Genomic DNA, 8,989 nt, shown 5'->3' with positions numbered 1-8,989 from the left:
GCACTTTACCTTTGTATATTGATGCTGTTTCTATTGTTTGTATTTTGATATTGTTGATATTTAATATTTGAATTCCTCACACCCGTGGACGTGAAAGTGATTGGTTTGTGTCAAACAGCCTCTCCTATTTAAGATGGCTCCCTGTGTTGGCACAAACATTTGCTTGAATAAGGTCTAGTACCGCAATGCAATAAATTCTGCAAGTTGGCCATGTGTGCTGGAACTCTTCTTTTTTAATTTGGACTTAATTGTCACCCTCCGACGCACCTGCCAAGGAAATAGATATGCAAAGATTTTTGCTTTTTCTGAACAGGTTCACAGTCAAAATGAAAATATACTTCACCTACTTATATTTCAGAGATAGAAAAACTCTGAGCTGATTCTTCAAAGCCAGAACAGAAAAGCACCATTAAACAGTTAGGGGCCATGTCCACCACTATGCTCACAGCACCCACAACCTCTCTCTCCCTTGTCAGAATGTTGCTAGGTTACGAAACGAGTCGTCTCACTTCCTGCCCCTTCTTGATTCTGATTGGTCAGTGTGGAAAAAGTGACATTGACGAGCGTCACGCTGTTCTAAAAGTTGAACAGATTTCAACTCGAAGCCCTCCGAGCACAGTGACAAAAAAGTTAAGCATGAAGAGCAAATGCTCTTCTCCATTTGAGCACTGTGAGCGCCGAAATCCATAGGATCTGAATAGAAAGTAGACGCTAAGAGCACTAAAAACACATTTGGTGGCCAAGGCCCCTTACTCTCAAGTTCCATTGAAGTTTCTCTGTATATTGGTCACACAACTTGTTTTTTTTTTTTACCAATGTTCGAATGTTATCGTCAGAGGTCTAAAGGTCACTGTGACCTCATAAAACCAATATTTGGCCTCTTGAATGTGGGACTTTCTTCAGGTTTAGCACCAACGTTCACTAAGACTCAAAGATGAACTGATTAGATTCTTGGAGGGGCAAAAGGTCAAAGTTCAAGGTCATTGTACACAATATATCAGGATCACCTAGAGGGAGTTCCATTACATCCAGCAACAAATATTAACTCAAGGATGAACTCACTCACATGTAGCTGTCAAAGGTCACTCTGACTTAATGAAACACATTTTTGGCCGTAACTTATAGACTCAAATACTAATTATGAGACGATTTAATGTAAATATCTGGAGGAGGAAGTAATGAGGTGATGACATTTTATATCCAAACGGTCAAAGGTCAACTTCGCTGTAACATCATAATATTCAAGAAAAAAGAAAAGAAAACTTATGTCATTATAGAAAGGCACCTGCGCCTCAGGGGAAGGTAGAGGGGGCCATTAGAATGAATTCCTGTGCTGTTTTTCATGATTAACATTAAATATTTAGAGCGCGCTGCAGCGAGGAGCAGGACACCTTAAAGCCATAATTGTGCAAAGCCTCTCTCAGCCTTATCTGTGTATCCCTCCCTCTCTCCTCATTACACTGAAGCTTTACAGTACAATACACCGCTGCACGTTGCCAAGTCATCGCTGGGCGTCTTGGCACACGGAGGCGCTTTACCTCTTGATTCCAATTTAAATCACAGAGGCTACGTCCTTGACCCAGTGTGAAGTGGCTCACCAACCCACAACCACCTGCTCTCACATGGCACCGGGCCATAAAACTTCATTATACACTTCATTAAAATAAACGATTGGCTGGAGAGAGAGAGAGAGAGAAGGTGAGAGAGAAGAAGAAAAGAGGCTGAAGAAGAAATGTTTCCTCTTAGTAACAACATATAAATGTGCGTATTGATAAACTGCTATGAAGCAAGATGCTGCATTAAAACACTTATCGTAAAAGAACATCATTGTGTCTTTTGGACAAATGAATGAGTGATGATTAATCTCAATTACTTATTAATTTATTTTCAGTATGTTTAGAGCGGATTTTTCACAGTTTGATTGATGGCTTTTATGCATAATTAGGGTGGATTAATGGACTAGTTTGATTGATTGATCTGATTATTTGATTGAGATCAATCATCGGGGTCTCCTCTGCACTGCTGTGTGAGCCATCTGGAAATGAGCGAGAGCAAACGAGCTTAAAATACAAGAGAAGGTTTTTGAAATCGCAATTAAAATCTGCATGTTGTTTTTTTTGCATTGCATTTCTTTTTCTTTTTAATTCTTTATTTCTTTATTTTTTCTTCATTGAAGACATTTTCTGAATTTGCAGCATCTATATATCTGCACATGTTTTCTTACATTACAGCGTGCTGAGCTGAGGCCACTGTACTATATCTCTGTTTGCTTTGTTTAGGTTATTAGCAGAAGAAGTAGAGTTGAAGACAGCATGCAGAGGAGCATGGAGGAGAGGAAAGAGTGGAGTAGAGGTAAAAGATAAAGGATGTGAAGAAATTATACATAATATATCTTCCCCCACATTCACATGAACATACAGCACACACACTGCTGGCTGTGGTTACTGGCTCCAGCTGAGGATAGTTGACATTCCGAGTGTGTCACTATAAGAAGCAGCCGTTACCTGATCAGTTGTGATTTCTCTCTCTTTCTCACCCAAATACAGCGGGATTGAACACGGCAGCGTTCAGCATACACAGATCTGTTTGTTTCTGCAACTTTCTCCTCATTTATAATGCGTACGTGTGCACATAAGTATGCAAATGATTTGTATATAGTTCAGCTGGCAGGGCTGTGCACGCTGCCCGACTGAGCTGGAGAGAAACTAGATGATACGACTGCTGTATGTTATATTTAGAGCCTCCGTGCCCCACATTCAATTTCTATAATACTATATCATTTGATGTAAACTATACTTTAAATTGTGTTATAATATGGACTCCTCTGTCTGCAGCCTTTCCCTTCCCAAAGAGTTTGGAGTTTATAGGGCGGTGCGGAGGGGGAAATTTGGTTTAGAAATGAAGACGGCAGGGTTGTTCCTGAACGGAGAGTTACGAGGCCGCCGCCGCCTCTGGCTCTCCACAAAACTCTGATGGGTAATTTTCTAACAAGTCATTTGTAACTGCGAGTGTGAGATCACGCTGATGCGGTGGCGCTGTGTCGTAATCAGCACGGCGCACGAGGGAAACGGGTAGACTTGTCAAGTTTGAAAGTAATGCACCACCAGGAGAAGTGGAAGGGGCCGGTGATGGAGGGGAACAGAGTTAGTTTAGGACAGGATGACCAGGGGATTTATGTAAAAAGGGTTCTAATTCATTCATCTTCTCCAAAACTATTTTAAGCTGATTTTAAACCTGGAATAATTCAACTTTGTGCATTTCAGATATTACTGTTAATAAAAAACAATGCAGAAACAAATAGATAGTTATCTGTGAAGTACATTGGGGCACTGCAGGTGACTCCAAATTATCCTGAGTGTGAGTTGTTTGTCTCTATATGTGGCTGCCCTCGCCCTATGTCAGCTGAGATTGGTTAAAGGAGACATAATATTATGCCCCTTTTCCACAAAATCAAATAGTTCCCTGTGTCTCAAAGACATGTCTGTGACATGCTTCTGTCAAAATACCCAAAGGATCAAACATCACAGCTCTTTTCATCCTCTCAAAACAGCCCTGTTCAGAAAGGCTGGTTTCAGTGCCTGTCCATTTTTGCAAATTAACCACTGCTTGCCCTGACCCTTCTACTGATGCCAGGTAGGGGTGGGGTTATACAAATTTGAATCACTGGAAGACATCTGAGGGAACAGCTCGTAAAACCACATGGATTTCAACCTGCACATTACAGAAAAAGTGATATTTCCACAATATGTCCCCTTTAAAGCAACACATTGTGAGATTTTGCACTCTGGTCTAGAAGGACAACTGTCTAGGATTGTATGCTGTATCCCCGGAGAGGCACAGTAGCCTACATCAAGATCCACTGCTCTTATTAAGGTCACAAATGACCTGTTGCTTGCAGCAGATTCAGGGCTCTGTTCAGTCTTAATTTTACTTGACCTCAGCTCAGCCTTTGATACGGTGGACCATGATATTTTAATAAACCGTCCGGAACATTTTATCGGCATCAGTGGTGTGGCGCTTGACTGGTTCAAGTCTTATTTATCAAACAGGTCCTTCTCTGTGACTCTTGGTGATGTCTGTTCCTCGCATGCTCCCCTGTTTTGTGGGGTCCCCCAGGGGTCAATTCTGGGGCCCTTGCTTTTTTCTATTTACATGCTTCCCCTGGGGAGAATCATTCAAAGGCACAACATAAACTTTCATTTATATGCGGATGACACCCAATTATATGTTCCACTAAAACCTGGCTCTTCAGATGTTTCCCACATTCTCTCATGCCTAACAGACGTAAAGACATGGATGTCAAACAACTTTCTCCAGCTAAATGAATCAAAAACAGAAGTAATCCTTTTCACTCCATCCAGCTCTAGCACCTCCATTCCCGACAGTCTCCCCTCTACTCTCTGTATCCAGAATGAGGCTCGCAACCTTGGTGTCATTTTTGACTCACAGTTATCATTTGACCAACCGGCTTCGTTCCCTCCTTGCACCATTGAAATTTGTGTGCTAAATAAAAAAAATAAACTCTAAATAAACTCTAAAACTCTAAAAACTCACAAGTAACCAAGGTAGTACAATCCTGTTTTGGGCAGCTAAGACAGCTAACGAGGATCCGCTCCTTCCTCTGTCCCGCTGACCTGGAGAAAGTTGTCCATGCTTTTATATCATCTAGACTTGACTACTGTAACGCTCTGTATGCTGGGATCAGTAAAGGAAACATCCGTAGACTGCAACTCATTCAGAATGCAGCTGCCAGGCTTTTAACAGGTAGTAAGAGAAGTGACCACATAACTCCAACCCTTGCCACTCTCCACTGGCTGCCCGTGAGTTTTAGAATTGATTTTAAGATTTTACTAATTGTTTTTAAAGCCCTGAATGGTCAGGCCCCTGCCTACATCCGTGATTTGCTTTTACCATACGAGCCTGACCGCTGCCTGAGATCCGCCGGTGCTGCCCTGCTTATGGTTCCAAGGTCCCGTCTTGTCACCAAAGGTGACCGGGCCTTTGCTGTCCATGCTCCACAGCTGTGGAACACCCTGCCCGGCGATCTCAGGCAGGCGAGCTCAGTGGCTTCTTTTAAATCTCTTAAAACTCACTTTTATCGATTAGCCTTCTCTTAATTTTGTTTTAATTTTGTTTTACCATTATTGTATGATTACTTTGTTGTGGGTGGGTGATTTTATAATTTTATAAAGTTTTATTATGTTGTTGCCAGGAAATTGTATTTGACCTGTTTTATTAGGGCCCGAGCCTGTGACAACGTCCCAGGGAGGACCCTATTGTAATTCGACATGCACATTAGTCAACGTGCCAGCCGGCGAGTAACAACAAGTAAGCAAGCAAGTAACCAAGTACTGCATAGACCTGGCAGCAAAAACCCCAGATATTGTAATGTTTATTATTAGGGCCCGAGCCAGTGACAACGTCACAGGGAGGACCCTATTGTAATTCGACATGCACATTAGTCAACGTGCCAGCCGACGAGTAACAACATGTAAGCAAGCAAGTAACCAAGTACTGCATAGACCTGGCAGCAAAAACCCCAGATATTGTAATGTTTATTATTAGGGCCCGAGCCAGTGACAACGTCACCGGGAGGACCCTATTGTAATTCGACATGCACATTAGTCAACGTGCCAGCCGACGAGTAACAACAAGTAAGCAAGCAAGTAACCAAGTACTGCATAGACCTGGCAGCAAAAACCCCAGATATTGTAATGTTTATTATTATTATTATTATTCCGCGACTTCGAACACGATTTCGACCCCTTTCCCAAGCCGGGAAACGGATGAAATTTAACACGCAGGGGGGGAAGCCCGAAAATTGCCATTCTGTGGTGGTCTCGCATGTGGGCGTGGCCAAATGGCACCACAGCGCCCCCTAGACCGCGCATAGGGAATGAGGGTCTGCGACACCGATTTGTCCGAAACTTGGTAAACGTATTCATCAACCCGAGATCTTCAAAAAATTTCATAAAATGACATACTCTAAAACCAACAGGAAGTCGGCCATTTTGCTTCAAAGTTGGTTTACGCAAAACGAACTCCTCCGAGGGGTTACGCCCGATCGGCTCCAAATTGGGTAGAGAACATCGTCAGACCTAGCTGAGCTTAGCTTGTGCTCCGCAGGTCTGTAGCTCAAAGCGCTTGGCCTCTGGCGTGCCCCGAAGTTTGGCGACTGTTTCGGTGCTCGCCATGTAAATACGAACGGCTCTCATGCCCACATACTTGATCGTAGACGCTTCAAACTTGGTGCAAAAATCTAGGGAGAGACCCTGAACGATCCGACATATTATTTGCCTACGTCGCTCATAGCGCCCCCCGGTGGTAACAGGAAACGTACAAAAATTCGTTAAAAATACGTAGTTGACCAAATCGACTTCGTTCCACTTCTAATACATGCAGACCCGGATGGCGAAGCTACATCATGAACACTTTGACCCTACGAGCAACGGCGTCCGTGTGCCGCCGCGGCGAATGTGTATCTTCCCAATTTAAATTACGTTTGCCTTTCACACGCACATACTTCGTCATAGCCACTTGAAATTCAAAGGACATGACGATGGCTCCTCCCTGAACGTTTTGATGTATCGACTTCCTGCCTGGCTCATAGCGCCCCCCGGTGGTAACAGGAAGTACGTAAAAATTCATTAAAAATCCATACTTCACCCGATCAACTTCATTCCACTTCTAATACATGTAGAACCAGTTGCTGAAGCTACATTATGAACGCTGTGAAGATACGACGAACGGCGTCCGTGTGCCGCCGCGGCGACTGACGATTTTTTATCGTACAATTACGTTTGCCTTTTTCGTGGCTTTAACGAAGTCGTGTCCTCACGAAATTTCATCCACAGGTCAAGAATGGCGAGCTCTTTCAGCCGATAGAGTCGTTTCCCATGGGCGTGGCTAAATGCCTCAATAGCGCCCCCTTGAAGTTTTTCCGAAATTCTCCATAGACAAATTTCGCTTACTTTGTCGTACACATACGAAACTCGACACACACGTGTATCATACCCAAACATACAAAAAATTTAATTGGAGCCACGCCCTAAACCCAACAGCAAGTCGGCCATTTTGGTTAGCATTTCTTTGACGCAAAACGAACTCCTCCGAGGGAGTTCGCCCGATTGACTTCAAATTGGGCCGAGAACATCTCCAGACCAAGCTGATTACGGCTTGTGCTCCGCAGGTCTGTAGGTCAAAGGGCGTGGCTGCTAGCGCACGGCCAAGTTGCCTAATTCAGCTAAAAAGGTTTAAATGCTATCGCGCCCACAGATTTCATCGCAGCAGCTTCAAACTTGGTGCACATGATGAGGGCGTGACCCTGAACGATCCAACATATTATTTTCCTACGTCACTCATAGCGCCCCCTGGTGGTAACAGGAAGTGCGCTAAAATTCATTAAAAATACATCGTTGACCCCATCAACTTCATTCCACTTCTAAAACATGCCCAACAAGTTGGTGAAGGTATTTCATGAACGCTATGGCGCTACGGCTAATGGCCCCCTTGTGGAGGCGACAAGAATAGCGCTCCATCGTGAACTGCCACCTCCCACGGATTTTGCCCGATTGACTTCATATTCGCTACAGATCATCAGGAGACCAAGTTGGTCAAACACTATTAAAAGCTTTTCTCTACGTCAAACGGCGTGGCTGCTAGGGGGCGACAAATTTGGTCAACTGCTCGTTTAGTCGCCATGCTATTACGTTTGCCTTCCACGCCCACATACTTGATCGTAGTCACTTCAAAATTTCAGTACATGATCAGAGGCCCGCCCTCTACGCCTCAATTTGATCGTACGCTAGCTCGCTCAAGACGCCCCCTTGTGGACACAGGAAATGTCGTGTTTTGCATCGACATTGTCCGATCAGCTCGAAACTTCACATGTGTGATGAGGTCACGACCCCAAACACAACGGCCAACATCCCGTTACCGCCCCCTGGTGGACGAACCGTAAACCTGCCGTAACTCCATCGTACGTTGTCCGATTTGCTCGAAACTTCACGTGTTCGACGAGGGGACCGCCCTCGACGCAGCCGCCCACGTCCGGTTGCGCGCGGGGGTTTCGAAGAGCGGCCCGGGGGCAGCGGGGACGCCGAGTGGCGTGGAACGAGGGCCCGTCATAGCCGCTTGCGGCTTTAATTATTTTTATTATTATTATTATTATTATTATTATTCCCCGCAAAGAATCGCAAAAACGACCCCTTTGCCATGCACAAAAACTCACCAAACTTCGTAGCCTCGTGGGGCTTCGCGAAAAATTTGATATTTTGGCAGCGTCGCATTTGGGCGGGGCCAAATGGCTAAATAGCGCCCCCTACAATTTTCCCAAAAACCCATAGGGAAAAAAATGACGTTAACGAAAGCGGATCAAAACCGCCACACATGTTCATCAATGCCAGATGAACACAAAATCCTCCTATAGCGAAGCCCGAAACCCAACAGGAAGTCGGCCATTTTGCTTCAAAGTTTGTAAACGCAAAACAAACTCCTCCTAGGGGTTACGCCCGATCGGCTCCAAATTGGGTAGAGAACATCGTCAGACCTAGCTGAGCTTAACTTGTACTCCGCAGGTCTGTAGCTCAAAGGGGTTGGCCTCTGGCGTGCCCCGAAGTTTGGCGACTGTTTCGGTGCTCGCCATGTAAATACGAATGGCTCTCATGCCCACATACTTGATCGTAGACGCTTCAAACTTGGTGCAAAAATCTATGGCGAGACCCTGAACGATCCGACATATTATTTGCCTACGTCGCTCATAGCGCCCCCCGGTGGTAACAGGAAACGTACAAAAATTCGTTAAAAATACGTAGTTGACCAAATCGACTTCGTTCCACTTCTAATACATGCAGACCCGGATGGTGAAGCTACATCATGAACCCTTTGACCCTACAAGCAACGGCGTCCGTGTGCCGCCGCGGCGAATGTGTATCTTCCCAATTTAAATTACGTTTGCCAAATACGCGCACATACTTCGTCGTAGCCACTT

Source organism: Trachurus trachurus (assembly GCF_905171665.1).
Source record: "Trachurus trachurus genome assembly, chromosome: 10".
Taxonomy (NCBI): domain Eukaryota; kingdom Metazoa; phylum Chordata; class Actinopteri; order Carangiformes; family Carangidae; genus Trachurus; species Trachurus trachurus.
Note: the sequence above shows the minus strand (reverse complement) of the source record.